A 9,902-nucleotide genomic window follows, 5' to 3' on the forward strand; every position below is an offset into this window, starting at 1 on the left:
GTCTCGGGTTTGGGTTCAAACTTGGGATTCTTTACTAGAGCAGCAAATGATTTGCTGTTTCATGAAGTATCCCTTTTGCCCTTGCCCTTCTTAAACTAGTGGTTTTACTAACCATCAACTATTGATGCTCCTTCTTGATTTCTACTCTCGCGGTGTCAAACATCGCGAATAGCTCAAGGATCATCATAACTATCCCTGATATGTTATAGTTCATCACGAAGCTCTACTAGCTTGGTGGCAGTGACTATGGAGAACTATCACTATCTCATCTGGGAGATTAACTCCCACACGATTCAAGCGATTGTGGTACTCAGACAATCTGAGCACATGCTCAACGATTGAGCTTTTCTCCCTTAGTTTGCAGGCTTAAGAAACTTGTCAGAGGTCTCATACCTCTTGACGTGGGCACTAGTCTGAAATCCCAATTTCAGTCTTCGGAACATCTCATATGTTCTGCAACGTTTCAAAATGTCTTTGGTGCCACAATTCTAAACTGTTAGCATTATGCACTGAACTATCACGTAGTCATCAAAACGTGTATGTCAGATGTTTCGCAACATCTACAGACGACGCTGAGGTTCAGCACACCGAGCGGTGCATTAAGGACATAAGCCTTCTGTGCAGCAATGAGGACAATCCTCAGTTCACAGACCCAGTCCGCATAATTGCTACTACCAACTTTCAACTAAATTTTCTCTAGGAACATATCTTAAACAGTAGAACTAAAGCGCAAGCTATGACATAATTTGCAAAGACTTTTTGACTATGTTCATGATAATTAAGTTCATCTGATTAATGAACTCCCACTCAGGTAGACATCCCTCTAGTCATCTAAGTGATACACGATCCGAGTCAAACTAGGCCGTGTCCGATCATCACGTGAGACGGACTAGTCATCATCGGTGAACATCTCCATGTTGATCGTATCTGCTATACGACTCATGTTCGACCTTTCGGTCTCTTGTGTTCCGAGGCCATGTCTGTACATGCTAGGCTCATCAAGTCAACCTAAGTGTTTCGCATGTGTTCCGAGGCCATGTCTGTACATGCTAGGCTCGTCAACACCCGTTGTATTCGAACATTAGAATCTATCACACCCGATCATCACGTGGTGCTTCGAAACAACGAACCTTCGCAACGGTGCACAGTTAGGGGGAACACTTTCTTGAAATTATTACAAGGGATCATCTTACTTACTACCGTCATTCTAAGCAAATAAGATGCATAACATGATAAACATCACATGCAATCAAATAGTGACATGATATGGCCAATATCATTTTGCTCCTTTGATCTCCATCTTCGGGGCACCATGATCATCTTTGTCACCGGCATGACACCGTGATCTCCATCATCATGATCTCCATCATTGTGTCTTCATGAAGTTGTCACGCCAACGATTACTTCTACTTCTATGGCTAACGCGCTTAGCAATAAAGTAAAGTAATTTACATGGCATTATTCAATGACACGCAGGTCATAGAAAAAATAAAGACAACTCCTATGGCTCCTGCCGGTTGTCATACTCATCGACATGCAAGTCGTGATTCCTATTACAAGAATATGATCAATCTCATACATCACATATATCATTCATCACATCTTCTGGCCATATCACATCACATAGCACATGCTGCAAAAACAAGTTAGACGTCCTCTAATTGTTGTTGCAAGTTTTTACGTGGCTTGTATAGGTTTCTAGCAAGAACGTTTCTTACCTACGTAAAACCACAACGTGATATGCCAATTTCTGTTTACCCTTCATAAGGAACCTTTTCATCGAATCCGTCCCGACTAAAGTCGGAGAGACAGACACCCGCTAGCCACCTTATGCAACTAGTGCATGTCAGTCGGTGGAACCTGTCTCACGTAAGCGTACGTGTAAGGTCGGTCCGGGCCGCTTCATCCCACAATGTCGCCGAAACAAGATAAGACTAGTAGCGGCAAGAAGAATTGGCAACATCTACGCCCACAACTGCTTTGTGTTCTACTCGTGCATAGAAACTACGCATAGACCTAGCTCATGATGCCACTGTTGGGGAACGTAGCAGAAATTCAAAATTTTCTACGCATCACCAAGATCAATCTATGGAGTAATCTAGCAACGAGGGGAAGGGGAGTGCATCTACATACCATTGTAGATCACGATGCGGAAGCGTTGCAAGAACGCGGATGAGGGAGTCGTACTCGTAGCGATTCAGATCGCGGTTGATTCCGATCTGAGCACCGAAGAACGGTGCCTCCGCGTTCAACACACGTGCAGCCCGGTGACGTCTCCCACGCCTTGATCCAGCAAGGAGAGAGGGAAAGGTTGGGGAAGACTCCGTCCAGCAGCAGCACGACGGCGTGGTGGTGATGGAGGAGCATGGCAATCCCGCAGGGCTTCGCCAAGCACCGCGGGAGAGGAGGAGGAAGAGGGGAAGGGCTGCGCCAAGAGAAGAAGAACTTCGTATGTTGGGCTGCCCCTTTGCCTCCACTATATATAGGGGGAGAGGGAGGGCTGCGCCCCCACCTAGGGTTCCCTCCCCAGGGGTGGCGGCAGCCCCCAAACCCATCTAGGGTGCGGCCAAGGGGAGGAGACGGGGGGCGCCACTAGGGTGGGCCTTAAGGCCCATCTGGACCTAGGGTTTGCCCCCTCCCACTCTCCCATGCGCCTTGGGCCTTGGTGGGGGGGCGCACCAGCCCACCTGGGACTGGTCCCCTCCCACACTTGGCCCACGCAGCCTTCTGGGGCTGGTGGCCCCACTTGGTGGACCCCCGGGACCCTCCCGGTGGTCCCGGTACATTACCGATAACACCCGGAACTTTTCCGGTGACCAAAACAGGACTTCCCATATATAAATCTTTACCTCCGGAACTCCTCGTGACGTCCGGGATCTCATCCAGGACTCCGAACAACATTCGGTAACCACGTACATACTTTCCCTATAACCCTAGCGTCATCAAACCTTAAGTGTGTAGACCCTACGGGTTCGGGAACCATGCAGACATGACCGAGACGTTCTCCGGTCAATAACCAACAGCGGGATCTGGATACCCATGTTGGCTCCCACATGTTCCACGATGATCTCATCGGATGAACCACGATGTCGGGGATTCAATCAATCCCGTATTCAATTCCCTTTGTCTACCGGTATGTTACTTGCCCGAGGTTCGATCGTCGGTATCCCAATACCTTGTTCAATCTCGTTACCGGCAAGTCTCTTTACTCGTTCCGTAACTCACATCATCCCGTGATCAACTCCTTGGTCACATTGTGCACATTATGATGATGTCCTACCGAGTGGGCCCAGAGATACCTCTCCGTTTACACGGAGTGACAAATCCCAGTCTCGATTCGTGCCAACCCAACAGACACTTTCGGAGATACCTGTAGTGCACCTTTATAGCGACCCAGTTACGTTGTGACGTTTGGTACACCCAAAGCATACCTACGGTATCCGGGAGTTGCACAATCTCATGGTCTAAGGAACTAATACTTGACATTTAGAAAAGCTCTGAGCAAACGAACTACACGATCTTGTGCTAGGCTTAGGATTGGGTCTCGTCCATCACATCATTCTCCTAATGTTGTGATCCCGTTATCAACGACATCCAATGTCCATGGTCAGGAAACCGTAACCATCCATTGATCAACGAGCTGGTCAACTAGAGGCTTACTAGGGACATGGTGTTGTCTATGTATCCACACATGTATCTGAGTTTCCTATCAATACAATTCTAGCATGGATAATAAACGATTATCGTGAACAAGGAAATATAATAATAACCAATTTATTATTGCCTCTAGGGCATATTTCCAACACGGTGATCCAGCCCGCTGCGCCGCCCGGTTCGGCCGTGGTACCTCCGGTCTCAGGGGAGGGTACAGCGGCCCTGATTCCTCCTACTATTCCAGCCCTGGCCTCCGGATGCGACGGATCTCAGCCTGCTGCGCGGCCTCAGGCCACCTCGACATCGCGACCACGGTGGTCAACAAGGCAGCCATGATCGCCCGAAGCAGGAGCTGGTCAAGAGGGGAGGTCAGGAGCCCCCTGCACTCCCGACAGAGGGTGCCACGCGTCCAGTGGCGAAGTTGGTGGCAGCTGAGGACGCAGTGGCGGCTCCTCCTCGGTCAACCCTCGAGCTCATGAGACTCGACCCCCTAATCAGGTATGAGGCATTGCCCGATGCCCGCGCCGCGCTTGACCGGCTCAAGGTGGATCTTCAAGACGCCGAAGAGCGACTCCAGGAGGAGCGCCTGAAGCTCACCACGGGTTGGTGCGAACTGTCTACGACCAGCAAGGCAACATAGGATTGGGCCGAGGCCGTTGCCGCCAAGAGTAAGAAGGAGGCCGACGAGGCGAGGGCGGCCCGCGATGCGGCACTCTATGAGGAGAAGGCGGCCACCAAGCGCTGCCACGAAGCGGAGGCCATCCTAAAAGTGCTCCAAGAGGAGCAAGCCACTCGCGTGCAGTGATTCCAGCAGCAAGAAGACGACCTCCAGGCTCGCGAGGCGAAACTTTCGGACCGTGACCTCGCGCGGTTGAAGGTGAGTGTTGACCAAGCCGAGGAATGCGAGCGCCTGGCCAAGCTGAAGGAGGAGGTGGCCCAAGCCTGGACGCCAGGGAGAAGATCCTTGCCGATGCCGAGGGCACAACAGCCACGGAGCGCGATGCCTTCCCTTCCCTCGAGCTCAGGGCTCACCAGGCGCTGCAGTCCATCTCTAGAGGATGATTCAAGGCCCTGCTCATGACCATCGTGGGCGGCCACGTGGGACTCTCTTCCAATCTTGCTGAGGAGCTCGAGCGCACCGCCGCCAAGGTGGACTCCATCCTATAAGGTGAGTGCCACGACCTCTTCTCCATGGCCGCGACGCATGTCTTTAGCCACCTTTACCTTCGTGATCCCGCCTTTGATTTCGGCGCGGTGATCGGCCCGGTTGCTCTCGAGTCCCGTGCCACCACGGCGGCGGCCGTGAAGGGCCGTGTGGATGCGCTGCTGAAGAAGTTCATCTGCACCCCTGTCGCCCGTCGGCGGTCGGGGCAAGCGCCAGCAATGACGACGACGGCGACGACATCGACATTGAAGACAATCCTGCCGCGGCCGAGTCAAGTGGCGGCGATGGCCATGGCAACAATAATCCTTCCTCCTAGAACTTATCCTGCAACACTTATCGTGCCTCGTGGAGGCGTAAGACTTTGCTCAAATTTGCAACACATTTTGGTGCCTGTAATAATTGTTTGAACTTCGCGTTTTCCTTTTCGTGCTTGGTTTCCTTCTTGCTTGCCTTTGTGCTCTGTGTCGATAGGGCCCAACCCCGCACATACCTCGACCGCCGTCGGGACGTCCGGTCACGGTGCCAGGACAAAACCGAGGGGTGAGGAGCTACGTGACTAGTGAGGCCCCTGAGTCGCGATGCTCAGGGGTCCCCCTTGACGTGCGAGCGGCCCTCATGAAGGAAACATGGGTGGCGGCGAGATTAATCCGGAGCCCTTCATACCTTTCCTCACCAGCTTTCACCTGGGAGGAACGCGGGAAGACCAGGTACCTGGGACCTGGTGAGGTGGCGCGCGCCGGGCCTGGCCCGAGCGCTGGCACCATGTCCAGCCCCCTCGCGCGTGCATCCTAGGGGAATGCTACGTGAAGAGCCGAGAGGCCATCCGGAGGTTGGTGCAACCCCTAGGGCACCCTCAGTTGTTTGTCCACCAGCGCGGAGCATGGGGCTTTCACTTGGGCGTGGGCATAGTCGTTGTTCAACCGTTTCGTCCACCAGCACGGAGCATGGGGCTTCCACTTGGGCATGGGCATAGTCGTTGTTCAACCATTTTGTCCGCCAGCACGGAGCATGGGGCTTCCACTTGGCGTCGGTAGGGATCTATGTGTTAGAGTCTCTAGGCATGTACAACCCTATGTCATTCGTACGCGTGACTTGCATGGCTGAACTTAGAGGAGGTGTATCTGGGCACTCGTGAGTCAGCGCAGGACTCAGGGAGGCCCTACCTCAAGGAGGGTTGCGCCCTGATTTTTGGTGCGGGGTGCGCGTAAGAAACTTGTAAGGTGGGGGTGACCTGCGCCAAATGAACCTCCGGAGGACATTGCATGAGAAGGCTGGACACCAAGGACCCTAGGACGTGATGTGAGCGGGGCCCGCCCACCAGACCGAGCTCAGTCACTTGCTTTTATCAACGCTGCATGGATGGACCCGAGCACAGACGCCATGTCAAGTCTTCTCATGCAATAACCCAAGGAAGCACTTCCGGCGCGTGGCTCCCACAATGGCGAAGTGCCGAACTTCCGAACTGCGATTTATCTGAACCGTGACACGCGCCCTTACTCACCCACTCGCGATTAGCTCATGCGAGGGCAAGGCACCAAGGACCTCAGGAGGTGACGTGTACGGGAGCTGGCCCGCGAGATAGAGCCCGATCGCTTGGATTTAACAACTCTGCGGGGATGAACCCGAGCACACACACCGTTCGTGCTCTGAATCATGAGGCAGTCGCGGGCGGGGTTCATGGCGACGAAGCAGCGGGCATGCAGGTTGGAATATCAAGGAAATCTCACCAAAGGTAAAGCTAGTTCTGCTACATGTGCAAAATGATACAGCTGCAGGGGCGGGCCCAGACAGCTTGAGGATAATGCACCCCGGGGGCGCCCTCAATTGAACAAACCAAAAAGTTACCTGGCACCGGTGTTGTAGGAGTGTCGAGGTAGCTGACGCAGCGTGTCATGGCCATTGCTCCTCATGAGCTGGGTGGCTCCTGAGGCCTGGGGAGCTCACGAGGCCCAGGAAGCTCGCAAGGGTCCAGGACCTCCTGAGACGCGACCATCGAGCGCTAGGCCTCATGAGATGCCATAGCACATTGTGCGAGGTGCTGTCACGAGGCGCCCATGTTCAGCAGGCCGAACGGCATGCGAACATAGTTGCAGGGGTAGCCCCCACTCCGTCTGATGCGCGAAGGCCAGAAGAGGTCATGTGAGGCGGCCCTATTGAGGGTCGAGATGCTAACGCAGACATACAGCTCGCTACCCACGTCGGGGGCAGCAGCTGCACTGGCAGACCGGGCAGGGCGGCGCTCATCGTGCATGGCCTGCGCCTCCTGAAGCTTCTCGATTGCCTTGGTGATGAACTCTCGCGCGCCTGGTTTGTCGCACCGTACTCCTTGCTCGTGGGGGCGCGTGCCAAGGCACGCCTCCAAGTGGTGCCCGCACACCTCCCTCGTTGCTCCTGTCAGGTTGGAGGCTCTCCATACGGAAGCCCCGAGCCCCGTCCTGAGGGAGGTGCCAGGTGCGCCTTCCTATGCGGGAGGAAGGGGAGCCCCAGCAGCGGCCGCGGAGCCCGAGGCACCACCAGCGGGCATCTCGGCCTGCTGACAGCTCTTGGGGAGGAGCTGCTTCTTCTTCATGGGGGTGGCCTCAGGAGGCAGGATGCAACCCTCGTCGTCAGAGTATTTGGCCGCTGCGACTCGGCAGGCTCGCTCAAGAGAGCAGACTACATCCTTCTCATCGCAGGCAACCATGATGATGCTGCTGCACCCTGGCATCTTGAGGACATTGTAGCCATGATGGATAGCCGCCATGAACTTGGCAAGGGCAGGGTACCCCAGGATGGCGTTGTACGGGAGGCTGATGTGGGCGACATCGAAGTTGATGAGCTCAGTGTGGCAGTTGTCGCGCTTCTGAAGGTGACAGGGAGGCGCACCTACCCCAGGGGGGCGGTGGAGCCGTCGGTCACCCCAGAGAATGGCTTCATGGGCATGAGCTGATCATAGGGCACCTGCAGCGTCTCGAACGTCTCAACAGAAAGAACAATGAGCCTGGCGCCACCATCGATAATAGTCTTGGTGATGGAGACGTTACTGATGGTGGGCGTGCAGAGCATGGGGAGCGCGCCCGTGGCGGCCGAGCACTCGAGGTGGTCCTTGGAGTCACAGGTAATGGCGTACTGCGACCACCTGAGGGGACGCGCGGCCTCAAGCTTCGGGAGGGCCGCGTTCACCTCAAGAGAGAACTACTTGAAGATACGGTTTGAGGCAGGGACATTGGCACCACCTATGATGCAAGCGATCACGCGGGGTTCCTATAAGCCCTTATCCCCATTATCCTGTCAGTTGTTGTCATTCCTCCTTGGCGGTGGTAGCAGCGGAGGGAGGCCGGCATGGCCCTGAGGACGGGCCTCACAAGGCTGGTCACGCCAGGGGCCGTCACGAGGCTAATCACACCAATGATCCTCGCGAGACTGGTCGTGCCAGTCCCGACAAGAGTTGCGGTTATCCCAGCGGCCTCCTCCACAGCCGAAGCCATGGTGCTGCGCTCGGGGCGGCGGCCGAAGTGCTCATCGCGGATTGCCCTGAGCTCTTGGCAGTCATTGGTGTTGTCGCTATGCACGTTGTGGAAGACGCAGAACAGGCGGTTATCCCTGGGAGGTTCATCGTGGTCACGGCCGCGCTTCGTCTCCTACTCTGCTGCTAGTACCATGGGGCCCTTGCGCTTAGCTTCTTTTGCCTTTGCTTTCTTGTCTTCGGGGTCGGCCTCAGGTTGCTTGAGGAGGGAAAGGCAGCCCTCTTCAGCCCTGGCGCACCTCTCCATAGGTTGAACATCTCCAGAGCTCAGCATAAGTCGTCGTGGATGGCAAGCTCCTCGTGGATCTTGACATCCCTGGCGCCCTCGGTGAACGCTGAGATGATGGCTTCGTCCGGGACCTTTGGGATCATGAGGCGGACGTTCGTGAAGCACTGTATGTACTTGCGGAGATTCTCACCCGACTATTGCTTCACGAGCCGGAGGTCGGTGACAGCGAGGGCACAGTCACGGGTGCCTTGGATGTTGGTGATGAACTGCTCAATGAGCTCATCCCACAAGGAGATCGAGCCCTCTGGAAGGTGTAGGAGCCAGGAGCGCACACCGTCCTTGAGGGCCATGGGGAACTTGTTCGCCATGACCTTGTTGTCACCATTCGCCTCCTCGATGCTCAGCGAGTAGAGCTGGAGAAACTCCGCAGGGTCGGGGGTGACGTCATAGCATGGAGGGATCTCTGGCTTGAACTTGCTAGGCCAAACAACATGGCGCAGCTCTGGGGTGAAGGTGCGGCAACCCGCTGCACTCACAGGAGCGACACGCACAAGGGGGGCTCGGTCTGGACGTCCTTGCGCCGCAGCCTCCAGCGGCGCGTGCTCCTGATGTTGGCGCGACAGTGCAAGGAGCGCACGTGTGTCACCTTGTAGCCGTTGCACCACCTGACAGCTTTCCTCATCCCGTGCCTGCGCTCGCGCCCCACGCGGCGGGTCGCGCGGGGGCGCGTCGTGCCTGGGCTCAGGGTCGGCGCCGCACAGAGGAGGAGGAGGCGCGCCATGGGCCACGTCGCCCACCCTGGAGGGCGGGGGATGGAGCGAGTGGGACGACATCGGGGGCTCTCCTACGGCGTTGACGAGCTCGGCGATGCGTCTGAGCCAGGCGTTGTAGCCCTCGTCAGCAGGGCGGTAGCTCGCGCGCGATGAGCAGTGCAGCCTGCGTGTTCACCGGCCCGCGACGAGTGTTGGAGGACGATGCCTTGGCGGGAGTGAGAGATGGAGTGGCTATGGGGCCATCGCGCCGCATGGAGAGTGGCAGCAATGCTCGTGAGCAGCAGGGTCAGTGGCAGCGTTAGCTGCAGGAGAGGCAGAGCGGCTCGGGACGCCGCGGCCCACGGGCGTCGTCTGGGCGAACTCGGCAAGCGTCAGCCATGGGAGCGACAGAACGGAGACGAAGCGGAGCTGGAAGGAGGATTTCGACACGCCCCTACATGGCGCACCAAATGTCGGAATCGGTGCTCTGCGGACCCAAACAAGTTTTGAACTCTGGGCGTGTGCGAAGATCTAAAGCAGCCCCGTCCTCACGCTCGTCAACTCACGACCTTACCTCGTCGAGTTCGTGCGAGAAGG

Source organism: Aegilops tauschii, chromosome 4 (assembly GCF_002575655.3).
Source record: "Aegilops tauschii subsp. strangulata cultivar AL8/78 chromosome 4, Aet v6.0, whole genome shotgun sequence".
Taxonomy (NCBI): domain Eukaryota; kingdom Viridiplantae; phylum Streptophyta; class Magnoliopsida; order Poales; family Poaceae; genus Aegilops; species Aegilops tauschii.